Genomic DNA, 17,189 nt, shown 5'->3' with positions numbered 1-17,189 from the left:
GGACCACTGATATTAGTTCGATATAACCATAGTTCGTTATAAGCATATATACAACATATAAACAGCAAATTGCCGGGACCCAAAAATATATTTGTTATATCCATCAATTCGTTATAAACGTAGTTTACTGTATATGTGAAGCCCACACTGGTGTCCTTGGACATATTGCTGGAATATTAAGCAAACCCAGCTCACTCACTTATATCTGACAACACCAATCTGACTCACTGACTTGCTTCAGCAATCTGACGTTTTCTACAACCATGCCAGTCTGAATATAACCAAGTTTTACTGGGCTTCAACTGATTTCTTTGGTGCATCTTTCCCCAAAAGCAGCGGATAACACGGTCGTGACTGATGAAGATAACGCTCATTAACTCAGGTAATGTTCTGGTTTCCTCTGAAGCATAATGGTTGTGTATGTCTGCTATACCATGATCCGGGGCACGGAGATCGGGCGTCTTTCACCGCCTAACCACATCGATTGCGACCCAGTGCTGTAATTATGTACAAGACGACTAGGGAATTAATAACGGACGGCCAAGGCATGACAAATCTGCCGACTCAGCATTTAATAAACTGTGCCTCGCAAGGGGATGACGGGCAGGATAGTGGCAGAGGCTGACACTGACAGGATAACAACCGACCTTTGATGTCTCAAGGGGTCACATGATATTACTATTCCCCGTGGGGATTCCGGTTTAGAAACGTTGGAAAGATGCAACCAAGTGGGTCGGGTTGTCAGATTCGGTGACTTGGTTGAAAGCTTGTCATCGTACCTGGACGGCGTGGATCGTTGCCCATATCAATCACTGGGTTGTCTGGTCGAGGATTATTCAGATGTAGCTGGGATACTAATGAGTGCAGCGGTAAGCAACAAACAAACAGCACCATCCCATATCTGATAGCAAGCGAGAGCTTCAGATGCACACCCTGGCTATGCTCCATGGCAGCAACGTTATCGTTTAATTGTTTTCTAATCAGGAACCTGAGACCCTGCGATTGCAATTCCACGTGGTTCTCGCAAAAGCAATTTTATCAACCCAATCAGTGAGAAATTTCTGACAGTAGGCTCAACATTCAATAACTACGCGATGGATTTGTCGAATCTTGATTGACTGTACCACAGAAGTATCAGATGTTATTAATAATCGTCGTGGAAGCTGGTTTATGTAGCGTCAGGTTTAGAACAGCTGGTTGAAATAACCAAAGGTAACGTTAAACAACGTCAATGGTGACCATAAGTAGCGTCATTGTGACGTTAAACAACGTCAATGGTGACCATAAGTAGCGTCATTGTGACGTTAAACAACGTCAATGGTGACCATAAGTAGCGTCATTGTGACTTTAAACAACGTCAATGGTGACCATAAGTAGCGTCATTGTGACGCTAAACAGCGTCAATGGTGACTTTAAACTGCGTCAATGGTGACCGTAAACAACGTCAATGGCGACCTTCGACAGCGTGAAGGGTGACGTAAAGGGGCGCCAATGGTGACCTTTAACAACGTCAACGGTGAAATTAAAATGCGTCAATGGTGACCTTAAACAGCGTCAATGGCGGCCTTAGACAGCGTGAAGGGTGACGTTAAACACCGACAATAGTCAACGTCATAACGTCAATTCAAACTATTTAAGTAAAACCCATGTCGATGGAGATTCATGACGTTGGTGGAGAGGGCGATGTGGTAGCCTGCTGTTTAAAGGGTTCGCTCGTCAAGCCGAAAACCCGGGTTCGATTCCCCACATGGGGAAAAATGTGTGAAGCCTAGTTCCGGTATCCACTGCCGTTATATTGCTGGAGTATTGCTAAAAGCGGCGTAAAATACAACTCACTCATTGATGGAGATGACAGAGCGTTGTTTCAACCGGCATCATGACTACATGCCCTAGACTGGAACGCAAGGACACGATACACAGCATTAAACAGGTTTCTAGACTCACGATTCGAAATGACCTTTAGATCCTGTGTGAATTATAGAAGTGTATTATAAACCTGTTCTAAAAAAACGAGATTTAAGAATTTTGTCTATTTTACCAGTATTGCTTGATTACAAAATCCACACCTATTTTTCAGCTGCGTGTTACAACACCACGGCGTGTACAGCGAAGTGTTCACTAACAGGGCAATTTCCGTAACCCTACTCATTTACAAAGATCAGCAAACAGACCGGAAATTAAGAAAGAAAATCCTAGTCAAGTAAACAGAAGACTCTTCTCACAGAGGATGCTGTAGGGAGATTCTAGATAGTGGCATTCGTCCAGGCAAACTAAACCGCGCCAGAAACAGAAAGCAATTATTACAGGCAACAAGATGAATTTACATAACGTATAGTCTTCATACGTATCTTGTTTGTTTATTTGGTTGCTTGTTTGTTTGTTTAACACCGCACTCAGTAGTATTCCATCTACATGACGGCTGCCTGTAAATAACAGATTCTGGACCAGACAGGCTAGTGATTGATATTATGAGCACCGACCCATGCCGTCGGTCTAACTTGACATGAATCAACTAAGTCACTGAACCTGGCCACTCGATTCATTAAATCACCTATCAATTCCTGGGGACCTAATCTGTTGAGTGAGTATTTCTATGTTATGTATTAAATGTATTAGTTGCAAGTAAACATATTTGTAAATCTATGGGAGAGGGCGATCTAAGTTATGAGAATTTGTGCCCAATCCTGTTCATGTGATAAAATATGCTAACACTCAATCTAACCCGGATGTTAAAAATGTGGGCTTACACAAGCCAACCTAGAAATCATAATAGAGTACATTACGACAATAATGAGTAAGTGAGTGAGTGAGTGAGTTAGTGAGGTCTAACGCCGCTTTCAGCAATATTCAAGCAAAATCACCGCGAGGGAGATCAGAATTGGGCTTCACACATTGTACTTATGTGGGGAATTGACCCAGATTTTCGGAGACGAGCGAACGCTTTAACCACCACACCACCTCCCCTCTCCTTTTACGACAATAATTACTGGGGGAGGCTGGTACGTAACCCCCCCGCAGTCGACATCCTTCTGCCAACGATACCGGAGTCTCTCGATCCAACTGATGTAGGACTCCTCCTGGTTCCTCTACCGCAACAGAAATGACGTCATTATCATTTGCAAAATACACAGCAGCTAGCTCTTTCTTCATATTTGGGAAGAGGTGGAAATCTGACGTACTCAAATAAGGTAGATACGGAAGATGTTCAATGAGTTCAGACCACAGTCAAGCATTGCAGTCATAGCGACAACAGGCTTGAACACTTTCAGTGACCTTTCCAGGACGTTTATCCTTGATACTCACACGCAGTTGCCTGAGAAGAATAGCAGAATATTGTCCATTAATGGACTGACCTTTCAGGAGGTAGTCCCAGAAAACGTAAGCCAGCACGTTGCAAGCTGATTGAACAGCTGATGGACTCTGACTTCATCGGAGGAGTAGATATTTGATGTTTCCATTGCTTTGGCTTGTTTAGTCTTTTGCTGACAGTGGTGAACCCAAGACCCATCCATGGTTACAAATCGCTCAACAAAATCAGATGGGTCTCCTTCAAAACGACGCAGATTCTCACGAGAGATGAAGATGAACCTGGAGAGTTTCTGATCAGGAGTCAGCAGCCTCGGTACCCAGCGTGCTGAAACCTTTGCCATGCCCAGTTGATACCTCGGAATGTTCTCAACTCTCTCGTGAGAGATGCTTACTTTATTGGCGACGTGACGTGTGCTGAGTCACCGTCCATCCATAAATCATACCATGTCTAGGCGGCGGCAGTTAATCAGGTGATCCTGATCGTTGATCATCTTTGAGACTCTCCCTCCTAAACTCGGCTGCCGCGTGGCTACGGAAGGTGCACCATACCCCTAACGTTAACGCAATGTCCGCATGAATGGCTGATGGAGTTAGGTCTTCCAATTGGAGATACTTAATGACAGTTTATGGCCAAATCTGTCAATTGTCAACAACACAAGTATTGTCCATAAAGCCTGCAAACTGTTAAGTATGAACTAAACATCCTTCGTAGTTGGGCTCAACTTTTCAGCCAGCCCCGTATAATGGCTCAGTATTTGGGTATGAGAACCAGGACACAGCTGGTATTGCAAGGTGTCGCTATTGTATATGACGTAGATATGTGAGTTCACTGATGAGGTATTTGTGGAGTGAAACAGAACATACACAACTTACCCCTGTAAAATATGTACAATGCATACTAGGGACCTAAAGAAACTGTTTTCTGATTATATCACAGTTTCTCTTTGTGGCTAGTATAAACGAATATCTCCTGCTATATTTTTACAAAATTTAATAATTATTACGACTTTACTGAGCAAACAATACATTCTTTTGACAGGTCATGATATTACCAATACTATAATCACAGAATATATCGACTTTTTTACATCAATTACTCGCAACCACTTTCCTAGTTGTGCATGACTTAACGTTATTGAAACACAAATGGTTATGACGTTTCGAATGCATTGTCTAGAATACTACTGGGAACATCTACAATGAACGCTCACTGATTTGTGTAGAAGTCAATGAGACTATTACGTTTATTTACACTTTCAACAGCCCTTTGACCCACATATGCAGAGCAGTGGTGGTTTTTTGGGCGTCTCCATCGAAACTAATCAGAACCCATCAATTATTTACTCCAACTGGGAATTGCAAGCTCTCGGTTCCCAAATAGAAAGAGCGGGGCATTGGTCTCTCCGCGTTGATGCCAGCTTTCAATTAAAAACTGCATGAACGATCACGTCTCCAAAGTCGACGGTCGATACACACTGTGGCAAAACTTGCTTCGAAGTGTGCGAAGTCAGATGGTGACGTCGAGTTCACTCTGTTGTACCCTAAAATTTATGGAACTTATTATGGCCGGGTCTCAGGTGGCACATGGCGGAGGATAAAATATGGTGGGTAGCTGAGATGAGGATGGTTCACTCAGACGTACCATGCCCAGTTTTCAAAAAGTCATTGTACGATAAGGGTCGAAGGATTCAAACATTTGATTCGCGTGGCATGTCCTTTCTATCGGGAGCACTTATGACTTCAATAATCGCTGATACTAAAAGGTTTCACAAAGCATTAAGTTCACGTCCAGATGTAAATCTATAATGTTTCCATTCTCCAGAACTGTTACATTATTCATCGGGTCATGACGGGCAGGACATAACATCAGCCGCGGTTGGACACCCTCAGTAATAGTACTCTCCCATAGGATAATTGTCAACACTGAATAATACTGCCTGCCAATGTTCATTTTCCTTTCATGCACGAATATAAAATATTATCTTAATGTCTGTAATACGGACGGTGGGTTAGCCGAGTTGTTGGACTGTTGCCTCGTCAAGCTGAATGCCCCTGTTCAATTCCCCTCATGGGAACAAAAAGTGAAGCGAATTTCTGGTGCACATGCTTTAGTGTTGCTGGAATATTGCGTTACTCACGCATTATAGGACGGAAAATTTGATATTAATTAAATACATAAATTGGCCCATAAAAAAACGTGAAAAAATAATTATTCTTATTTTTTAATTTTTTTTGCAACAGCAAATTCATTGTTGCAAGGTCTTTTTTAGAAAAAAATATTCAGACTTGTTTCTGGTTTTGCAACTGTAAATGATGATTAAGCCGTGTTTAAAGCTGCGACCATATTAGTAACATGGGATTTTGACGTAAGCCCGGTTAAATGTGACTTGACACGGGATAACGAACAAGTAGTTATTTCGAACCTATGGCCACAGTTCGGCGAGCACCGGTCAGATAGTATTAGTTCGGAATGTTAAACTGATTGATATAATTATATACACGGAGGTTACAAGAGTATGTTAGACTTGATTGCTGAACCTGCAACATGAACTGATTATCTAGAAGCGTCTGAAAATTCAGTTAAGCACTGTATAGAACAGCGATGTGTCGAATAATCGGTTGACTCGAACTTTTTCCGTTGTCACAAATGTCAAATGAAAGTACCAAATCGCCCAGATTTGTCGTTAGTTCGTGTTTTAATTTTCCATATTTAACGTCTGTAGTTCACCTACGATAAGATTCTTTTCGTCTTGTGAATGACGTTGCAAAATTTCAGATGTGTCGAACACTCGGATACGTCGAACGCTTTGATACGTTCCTTCGAGTACGACATAACGGTGTTCAACTGTATTCACTGACCTTTCTGTTAATACGTCAACTAGTGTAGAGGAAATATTGATTGCTTCTCCACCGCAGTCGGCAATCCCACTGCAGACAAACCATGTAACATTGTGTTTTAAAAAAAACATCATTGAATTCTGAATCCCTTAACACAAAAACAGAGAGCCCTAAAACAAATAGTTTCTTGTCCATCAAAACAATGCAAAAAACACAATGTGATTGTTTCGTTCGTACTTCCTCTGCATACTTGTTTAACAAACTCACCCATCAGTAAAGTTTCAGTTTAATCAATGCCTCGCTTTGCAGCTTGCGTCATTCTTAGTCAGGGTACAGAAAACAGTGCTAGTTAAAACAGATTGGAAAGCTTCGCAGTGGAAAAATGTTTTCTGTTTAAACCACATTGATGTCATTTTCCTAGTATACCCAAGCAAACTTCAACCTTCGGTAGAACGTTCGATGTCAGCCGGTGATTAAACCAAAACACTTTAGAATCCCACAAACAAGTCCAATGTCACTCACTGAATGCAAGCGTTGAGAAAATCGTTAACTCGATGTTCTGAAAAAAACATCCCAGAAAACGAAGAGTTCTAGAACAAAGAAAGTAAATGCGTCTTTATAAAATGCCCGAGAACGCCACATGCATTTTTTATTCTTGTGAACATCCCCACACACTCCGGTACAAACAGCTTCCGCTAACACATCCAAATCAATAGCACTGTTGTCTACGGTGACTTCTAACTTTGATTTTATCATTGGTCTCACACGGTACACTTGGGTTAGGCGTGTGCGAGTATTATATTGCATATGGGTACATTGTGTGGATTAAAGCGACAACACCGTTTCCACAATCATAAGAAAATTGATGTGGCCGACTACATCGTAAATCATTTACGTATGGGTTCATAGTGTGAATAATATTCTTTATGAGTAAGTGAGTGAGTATGATTTTACACCGCTTTAGCAATATTCCAGCAATATCACGACAGCGGGACAACAGAAATGGGCTTCACACATTGTACCCATGTCGGGAATCGAACCCGGGTCTTCGGCGTGACGAGCGAGCGCTTTCACCACTCGACTACCGGACCACCTTATTCCTTTATGTGTACATTTGGTAAAGCATTTACATATGTGTACACTGGATGAAGAATTTACATATGTGTACATCGGGTGAAGAATTTACATATGTGTACATCGGGTGAAGAATTTATGGGTACATTGGGTGAAGAATATACGTGTGTGTACATTGGGTGAAGAATTTACATATGTGTACATCGGGTGAAGAATTTATGGGTACATTGGGTGAAGAATATACGTGTGTGTACATTGGATGAAGAATTTACATATGTGTACATCGGGTGAAGAATTTATGGGTACATTGGGTGAAGAATATACGCGTGTGTACATTGGGTGAAGAATATACGCGTGTGAACATTGGGTGAAGAATATACGTGTGTGTACATTGGGTGAAGAATATACGTGTGTGTACATTGGGTGAAGAATATACGTATGTGTACATTGGGTGAAGAATGTACGTAGGTGTACATTGGGTGAAGAATATACGTAGGTGTACATTGGGTGAAGAATATACGTAGGTGTACATTGGGTGAAGAATATACGTATGTGTACATTGGGTGAAGAATATACGTAGGTGTACATTGGGTGAAGAATATACGTAGGTGTACATTGGGTGAAGAATATACGTATGTGTACATTGGGTGAAGAATATACGTAGGTGTACATTGGGTGAAGAATATACGTATGTGTACATTGGGTGAAGAATATACGTATGTGTACATTGGGTGAAGAATATACGTATGTGTACATTGGGTGAAGCCTTTTCTATCCCACCTGCACGGTTCAAGATTCAGTAATAATGTATGCAGATGGTATGTAGCTACTTTCTGTTTTATGCATTGTCAAACAGCGTAAACAACCAACACTTCCATGTATCTGTCACAGTATCGTGGTCAGGGTCCCGTTACACAAAGCGATCTTAGCACTAAGATGGTCATAACTCCCATACTTAAACATAGGCTTACGACAGTCGTAGCGCTAAGATCGCTTTGTGGAACGAGACCCAGGACATTATCAAGGTAATGTCAGGCAGCGCTGTCATCATTATCAGGGCGAATCTGGTATTCGAATCAACGATCATAGGATCATGTCAAGCCAAAGGGACACAACTCTACGTACCATACTCAATCGACTTAGACGACTAGGCCAGTCATGCCAACCTGCGAATATGTTGTAGTATACAGGGACACTAGGCATAGCATTGTGACCATCTGACAGTAAGCGTTACATTTTGCCAAATGTACCCCTGGAACCAGAGACACCCAGAGACAAATGTGTCGAATTTATCGTTACGTGTTCACGGTTTATAAAGGTGAGGTGAACTTGGTTTAACGTTGCGTCCAAGATTATTGCACTTATATAGCGACGTGCATGCACGTGTGTATATGTGGCTGCTTCTACTAGTCCGGACTAATGCCGATTTTATACAATGCTGCAGTTTAACATAGCTACTCAACACATTATCCTGACTAAGTGCAGACCAGTCCTTGTTTTGATCCCTAATCCCTAATCATTTACGTTTTTTGGTGTGACACGACCGGGGATCGAACCCTCGACCTGCCGCTCTCCGGGTATACGTTCTATCCACTAGACCACAGAGGCGGTCCAGTTTACAATGACATATTTGATGACATAAATGTGAATGTGACAAATCTATTGTGTGACTCCTTTCGGGCTCTATTATTAATCAAAGCGCAAACAGGATTAATTATGATGTGCATGAAAGTGACGTCACATCAAACATTATGACGTCACGCTATCTGTACAAGTCGTGCTTGACGGCAAATGTTTTTTTAGATAGATTCTTTAACTATAATGATTTCAGTAAATGGTTACAAAAGTGATTATCATACCTCCAGGTCAGAATGACGAGATCTAATTGGTCCACGTGACCTTGATACAACACTGTGTCATACCCCGCCACGAGCAAGTGAGGATGCACGTGGATTTCTGAGAGAGAGCATAAATACTTTATACCCTGATTCAAAGAAAATAACGCACGCTTTTTCCGAGTCAATAGAAGTCACGTGACGCGCAAGCTGACCTCAGCTCATTGGAACAGCTGTTTTCTATCAATGATGAATTTGTTTGACTTATTTTACAATGTCATATTAAAACAGTTCGGTAAGATATAATATGTATCATGTTACGCCCGTTTACCACCAGTCCATGACGTCAGGGGAGTCCACAAAAAACAACGTATTTTTTTCATATTCGAATCGAACCTGGTCTTCATTCTGACTAAAAAACGTTGCTATCATAATACCAAAACAACACCACTGTATTGAACCATGCATGCTTCTATGATTATGTAGAATAATAATACTGATACTTATACGACAAATGACTATAGACCGCACTGAGCTGATAGCGTCGATCTGAAGTAAGTGGCTTATACTTGTTTACTGACAAACGTCTGGACAAACCTTCCCACTTAGCCGCTATGTCACGCCGTCCGACCACCGTCCGTCAACCACGCCGTGCATCAGTGTCGACGATGACGTCTGTGTGCGTCGGTGATGTTGTAAGGCTGTCTACAGCGAGGACGTAATGTTTGCAGAGATGCAGTTAGATGCGAAGCAAATCGTTGTCACATCTCCAGGATTACATGGGTCCTCAAATAGCCACGTCAACTCGTGCACTCAGAATTAGTCAAGTATTGACAATGTCTTTGAATCGATGACGAATGCAGCTCTCTATACTTTGGATGTAAAGATATAATTGCCGCACAGTTGCAGGCTTGGCTCTGTCTCTGACAAGCAAGTTGTCAGCATTTAGAACTGAGCCAGATGGAGCCAAACGTTGGAGGTCCAATTTGACGTTGACGTCATCGACGGTTTTGACCACTTCCGTGGTCCAGTGGATAGAGCGTCTGCCTGTAGAGCGGAACGTCTGGCCACGTCGTACCAACATACTTTGAAAGACGGTGCTCTTTGTTACCCTGCCCGGCAATCGTCATTAAGGAAATAAAACAAGGAGGGGTTGGCTCTGAGTGAGGTATGCATGTTAAGTGCCGCATAGAATCGTTGTGGGCTAGTACTATAAAACAGGCACATACGAGTGCATGCACGCTGCTATATACAAAGCGCCAAAACCCTTTCCATAGCAACAAGATATTTAAATATCTGTTAAAATGCGATGGTATGATACCGACTGCATCATGACCATGTGTTCATCATGACTATCAAATAGTGATGACACCAGGTGTTCGCGAAAAGGCGAGCGTATAAGGGAAATATTCTTGCTCCAGACGTTAACACCCATTTCACCTCAGCACACCATGATTGATCTGAAGTTTCCTGAGGTGATTATCATACCGACAATGGATGATGAACACGTACACATATTTAGTTATATAATGTACCTCATTGATTCAGTGCAGCTCAAGCAATGAGAAATTATGACATGAAAGTTTGCATGTTGGTTTAGTGTCATGACGGAACCGGATTCATGTGAGTTCCACCTCCATGGCCCGAGTGTGTGAGTGATACTCGGACTAATATTGATATCCTTTGAAACAGGCATATCGCTTACACCGTTGTCATGTTGCCGTACACTCACACAATCGTACAGTCATATACCTGTACAGTATATACAAGTACAACCATATACTCGTACAACCATATACTCGCACGCATGCATGTGTGTGTGTGTGTGTGTGTGTGTGTGTGTGTGTGTGTGTGTGTGTGTGTGTGTGTGTGTGTGTGTGTGTGTGTGTGTGTGTGTGTGTGTTCGCGCGCTTGTACAAGGACAAGACAACAGCGGTCTACTCGCAATGACACACTCGTACAGTACAACCATACACTCATACAACCATACAAGCACACAATCATACTCTCAGACAATTATATGATCACTCACTTGCCCAATACCATCGCATGAACATCGCATTAAACATGATCTGTATGTTCATACCAAGGTCACGACTGTTTCTCTCTGTCTTGACGTAATAACGTCACCAAGCTGTTCGCACACATTCCTGCAATCAGGTCATCCTATTCTTATGCACAATGTCTACGTTTCTGTCACAAAAGAACATATTTCCTTCCATTAACACCTGTGTACATATTTACACTCGCTGCATGTTATTACATACATGAGGTAATGCTAGCGGTAGGGCAGGGAATGTTTCCCCATTTCGCGAACAACTGGCGTCATCAGTGATTTCCAGTGAGTGAGTATAGTTTTACGCCGCTTTTAGCAATATTCCAGCAATATCACGGCAGGGGACACTTAAAAATGGGCATGTACCCATGTCGGGTAATCGAACACGGGTCTACGACGTGACGAGCCAAAGCTTTAACCACCAGGCTACCCCACCTCTTCTGATGACCAGTGAACCATTCACATAATGTTCACCACCATGTTGCCTCTTACGACAAAGGAATCTGTTTCGGCAGATAATTGAGACTGGTTATTCTCTGGCGTTGACGTTTTGTATTTACCCAAGATGCGAACACGTACTCGGCATGTATATTTATACTTATACAAAACCACAACTCAACGTAAAGGCTGTGCCTTTGAATATCGAAGTGTATCTTGAGTACCTGAATCAACGTCTCTGATTTCTTATTGTCTGAATAAAGTATGTAGTCCCCCTTCACCCCCGCCCCGATGTCACATGATACCTTCCTCTATCAACCCCCGTATGTATGTATGTAGGTAGGTAGGTAGGTAGGTGGGTGGTTGGTTAGGTAGGTAGGTAGGTAGGTAGGTAGGTAGGTAGGTGGGTGGGTAGGTAGGTGGGTAGGTGGGTGGGTGGGTGGGTGGTTGGGTAGGTAGGTAGGTAGGTAGGTAGGTAGGTAGGAGGGTAGGTAGGTTTCATTTGTTTAGTCACATGATATACATGATAATTATATAAAAACTCACAGAGAATATATGTTTCAACAATATGGCTTATGAACGTATAATAGCAGAGTTGTTGGAATTTATTATACTGATCATTAACATCTTGTTTTTTATGCCTGTTGTTAAACATCGGAATACACTTTTCTCTAAGATGTCCATACTTATCACATTCTAATAAAATTTATCATCTAACACTCTTATTTTCTTGTGGCGATTACCTGAAGCGGGTGGTCAGACTCGCTGACTTGGTCAATGGCGTGTAGTGTTTCAAATTAAGATTCATTCCAGACAGTCGGACTGGTATGCGTAATTAATTCCAAACACTGTTATAATGTGGCAAGACAAACTTCTATACGTGAATTCAACGGACTCGCATCGCAATATTCAATAACCAACGCGCGGCCTTCTCTGTTCAAGCCAAAATTGTTTTTCCTCCGCGCTGTGTTTGGATGTACAAATTTACTAGCCAAGGTCGATAACACTCTCAAGAATCATCAGCTGATCATGCATCGTGGATCAGTAATTATTGCGTTTTTCTGCAATATATTAATATCAGGTTATTATCTAATGTCATAATTCTTTTTTATTAACACATCTGCAAAACAAAATCAAGCAGACCATCGGTCGAGTATGTCGGTCAGACGGGTATTGTAAACGTGGCATTGTACCCAGACGGCGTTGGGCTTTTTCATGATATAATCACTGGTTTGTCTGGTCCAGAAACAACAACCAAAACCTTCAAATAACGCATGGTTTTTGTCTAAAGTCTTGGCTACGGTTGTCTACTTCCTTGATTTTATTTAAACATTTCATATTCTCAAGGAAAAGGATTTGATATCAGAATTGAGAACTGTACAAAAGACAGAGAGTATCTATTTCCTTTACAACGGTTACAGATTGTCTACTTCCTTGACTACGGTTACAGATTGTCTTCTTCCTTGACTACGGTTACAGATTGTCTACTTCCTTGACTACGGTTACAGATTGTCTACTTCCTTGACTACGGTTACAGAATGTCTACTTCCTTGACTACGGTTACAGATTGTCGTTTTCCTTGACTACAGTTACAGATTGTCTAACCCCCTGACTACAGTCACGAATTTCATTCCTCCTTGACTGAGGTAATGGATTGTCCACGAAGACTACAATGCTGTACCACCATGACCTAGAATACATGTATAGTTACAAAACTTCATGGTTTATTGCTTTGGAATGGCAGCGGTCCTGGCTTCGAAGCAGGAACAATACCAAACGATTTCAAATGAATTTTAGGTCAATGACGTCACGCACGTTCCCCCTCTTAGACAGCCCTCCCTCTACACATGTAATAACTGACACATGCTTCCGTTGTTATTCATATACAGATAAGCTTTAAAAAAGATGCGCAATCACACATTCCCCCATCCATATCTGCAAATATGAAACAGATTGTAAACGCAAGAATTTAATACGAGTTGTATGCGGGATAGAATTCCAGTTCAGTACAATGTAGGATTGTAACTGATCAATACTCACGGAATCATGTACAACTCTATTGATTTCTAGCTGCCTCTCTGTGAAATAGTATCTACATGTTCTGTGTAATTACATCTTAATGCGGATGCAGTACATGAATGCATCAAACAGATGTTGCAGATAGGTATGCTTATTTGAAAGAATTGTAGAATTTAATATAAAATACCATAGAATAACCAGTGTCGATTGTCTGATGAAACAGATTCAATTTGGCGTAAAAGGCAAAATAGCGGTGAATTTATATGAATGGATAACTGAAAATCAGTGGTGACGCCAGGTGTTCGCGAAAAGGATAAATACCGGTATCAGTATATTTTTATAATAATTTATAAATTATGTAAAATAAAAAAAATATGTATATATGTTAACTTCCAGGGGCCACATGCACAAAGCCATTTTAGCGCTGAGATTATCTGAAGCCTATGTTAAAGTATGGGAGTTACGATCATCTTAGCGCTAAGATCGCTTTGTGCATGTGGGCCCAGGTGTTCTTGCCTTTCCAGTAGCACCCGCTACTCACACACTTTACATAAAAAAGTGTTTTTTGCCTGAACGCGTGCGTCTGAAGTCATGTTTCCCTACATCCTACAGTTGTGTGGTATACTGAATGGAGGTCCGTGATCCACTGCCTTGAAACTTTATTCTGACGTTGTACCTAATAACGTCTTCATGAAATGGGTAATTGTAAACTGTTAATTGATATGCATGACAAAATATTATCGAACCGAATTGGTGTTTGAACGACTTCAGTCCAAAATGGCAGGGCTGCCAATTTGACCAAGCGTAGTTCAGCTTTAAATAGGGCATCATATTTTCGGGTCATCATGATCTATTCTATACGTCTATGTACGATGTATGTGTGTTGTTTCTTGAGACTAAACGAACCATGGCACCTGTGATAAACAAGATCGACTGAAGGACGCATGCGGCGAGGAACATCACTCAATGTTGTTAACGGTTTCCATTAACCATTCTTGTATGAGTGAGTTCTATTGAAAATATAACAGCCTGAAAAATATTTTTTTAGCGCGACTGCCAACGCTGCGTTAATAAGTTCAAAGTTCATTTGTATCTCATAGCATTGGGGGTCATTGAGGTGTATTTGCGTGTGTTTGTGACGGGTGCCACCGGTGGGTCAGGATACGCTCACCTATTCTTGAACACCTGGTATCAGCACTATTTGATGGTGATTAATAGACACCTACTCGTGATATAGTCGGAATCGTAAATCGACCCTGCTTTTAACAGAAAATACTTAATACTTACAATAATACTGCTTTTTCTTAAGAATATGGAAAGTGTTTTGTCGCTTAGATATATAGATGGACATAAGAAACGGAAATATTTACACAGAGATACATTCTTTAGTAACAATCTACTGAAAGGTACATTCAAATTTGAGATGATTCGCTATAATTATTTCTTTAATTAAAACATTTATTTGGATCAGTGTTCTTATGTGAAAAATTAAATATTACAACAAGCACAAACATTGTTTTGACCTTTTATGTGAACTGTTAAGTTATTTGATACAATTACATAACTTTATATTGTATGTTAATTGGAGCATTTGAACAAGTAGCGGAGACAAGAGTATAACTTACATGACTGCATCTAAATCGATACCAGTTGAATGTACTGCCTTAATTTAACCTTTATTAAACCTTAATTTTATAATAATAATAATTATAATAATAATAATAACAACAACAACAACAACAACAATTATTATTATTATTATTATTCGCATGACCTTGATGACGCTATTGAAGTCCGGTCTCTGACGAAGGTACGTGCACTACTTGTTCTCCCCAGCAACGCTTCGGCTTAATGGCTTTGATCTATTGCTGCCCACAAAGGGTAAATAAATACATTGTCTCTCAATAACAATGAAACCTACGGAAATCGGATTCATTAGCTGCAGCATGGATGGTGTTGTGACGAGGCTTTAGATTGTATCGAGTTCTCCAAGAACATCGTTAGTGCATTATGATGACGCTTCACGATGAAGAGTACACACTAACTGGAACACTGATAGAGGAGAGATAGTCGTCAATTAAATTGAACTTGGGCCTTCATTATTCGGCGAATTAAAACAACTCAACCGACCCCATGTACCACATGACCAGATTTGCAGGTATATCAATTGAAATATGATGCTGAAAACCGTGAAATGAAACTTATAGAAGATAAACACAGGAATGTAACTTAAAACCATTATGACCGTGGAATACAAATATAGATATGAAACGAGGTTCGTCGGAAATCCTTGCTCTGCCAAACGCATGCTACATTGTGAGTGCACCGAAGTCAAATTGTCTAGGTTTCTGAAGGAGATTAAATAATGGCAACTGTTATTCAATATTGAGACTGTACCATGTAAGATATTATTCAAAGGCAGATCCAAATTTTTAAAAAAGGGGTTGTACATAATGGGTAAGTGACTGGACCAAGGGCGGAGTTTACATATAACGTATCTAAGGGGGATGTGGGGGGTGTGTGTGTGTGTGTGTGGGGGGGGATGGTGGTGTGTGTGGGTGTGTGTGGGTGTGTGTGTGTGTGTGGGGGGGGTTGTGTGTGTGTGTGGGTGGGTGGGTGGGGGGGGGGGGGGGGGCACCGCCAGTGTCGTTAAATGATGGAGTATTCTAACTCACAAAGGCTCAGTACCTATAGCGACGTGACAGTCATCTTCAGACGCATATATATACAAGAACTCACCTCAATCTTACATTTTGACATATTGTTCAAACAGTATCCAAACTCTCAACGACAAAGTCCCATTTGACAATGACAGTCGACGTATGCACAGAATACATTGGCAACATGCCAAGTGATAACTTGAAGCGGTATTACCTTACGGGGACCATCTGTGTCTTTCATTAGCTCCATCCCGCTCTATATTGGCCATGTTGCCGACTTAAACAACACAGCCTCGCCCAACAGTTCGCTAATGTCGGTGCAGTTAAAAGTATACAGTCTAGCTCAGCCTCGCGGGGTCTGAGCACACTGTGTTTACAGGGGTGAGGTGTGTGTATATTCCACCGTCACTCATTATCCGGAGGGGGTGGAGGTGCCAGCGTTCTTCACAACCCACCTCCACCAGAAGCAAAATACCTGTGGCCTAGTTACTCGACCAGGACGTTCTGATCACTGATCAAACCACGCCTCAAAGTGTTTTAACTACGATATCCAATGCCATGCGAGGTTGTATGGATTTTAAATGGAGTTAAAGTGACATAACAACCCTATGCCAAATGTCGAATGTAGACAAGGGCATGAGTAAATTTATATAAGCGAATGGTTTTACGTTAAAGAATATCCCTTTACAGAACCAAAAAGGTAGGAACGGGAGTGATGGTTTAGAACAATGGTACACTTACTATGAAGGCATCAGCGAGAACAGTTGTCTGTTGCGTATTCCAATAAATCTCAAACACACCTTGGTTGCGTCAGGTGTACATGTCCCAGTATACTGTCGACGTAGTTCCAGCACGATGTAGTTTCCAACTCCAACGTCGCTGTCCCAGCGCTGCAGTTGATTGCGACTAAGCCTGGCGGACGCAGGGCCTCAAATGAACCTAACCAGCAGCGCCTCGCTC

General features: G+C 41.4%; 1 protein-coding gene across 7 annotated transcripts in view; it reads right to left on the bottom strand.

Annotated features, from left to right (window-relative positions):
* Positions 1 to 17,189, bottom strand: part of LOC124133207 — a 45,524-nt gene that overhangs the window by 28,123 nt on the left and 212 nt on the right. For 4 of the 7 annotated variants that reach the window (XM_046497506.2, XM_046497501.2, XM_046497500.2 and 1 more), the window contains exon 1: positions 16,971 to 17,189. This exon is cut by the window's right edge. The gene's annotated coding sequence lies outside the window, so the exon portion shown is untranslated. Of the gene's footprint in view, positions 1 to 6,168; positions 6,188 to 16,443; positions 16,596 to 16,970 lie in introns of those variants that run through there. The other 3 variants (XM_046497502.2, XM_046497503.2, XM_048400518.1) reach the window with 3 other exon arrangements.

The sequence above is a fragment of the Haliotis rufescens genome, unplaced genomic scaffold, assembly GCF_023055435.1.
Source record: "Haliotis rufescens isolate VD_foot unplaced genomic scaffold, xgHalRufe1.0.p SCAF_2, whole genome shotgun sequence".
NCBI lineage: Eukaryota > Metazoa > Mollusca > Gastropoda > Lepetellida > Haliotidae > Haliotis > Haliotis rufescens.
Note: the sequence above shows the minus strand (reverse complement) of the source record. Positions and strands in the feature narration are given on the sequence as shown.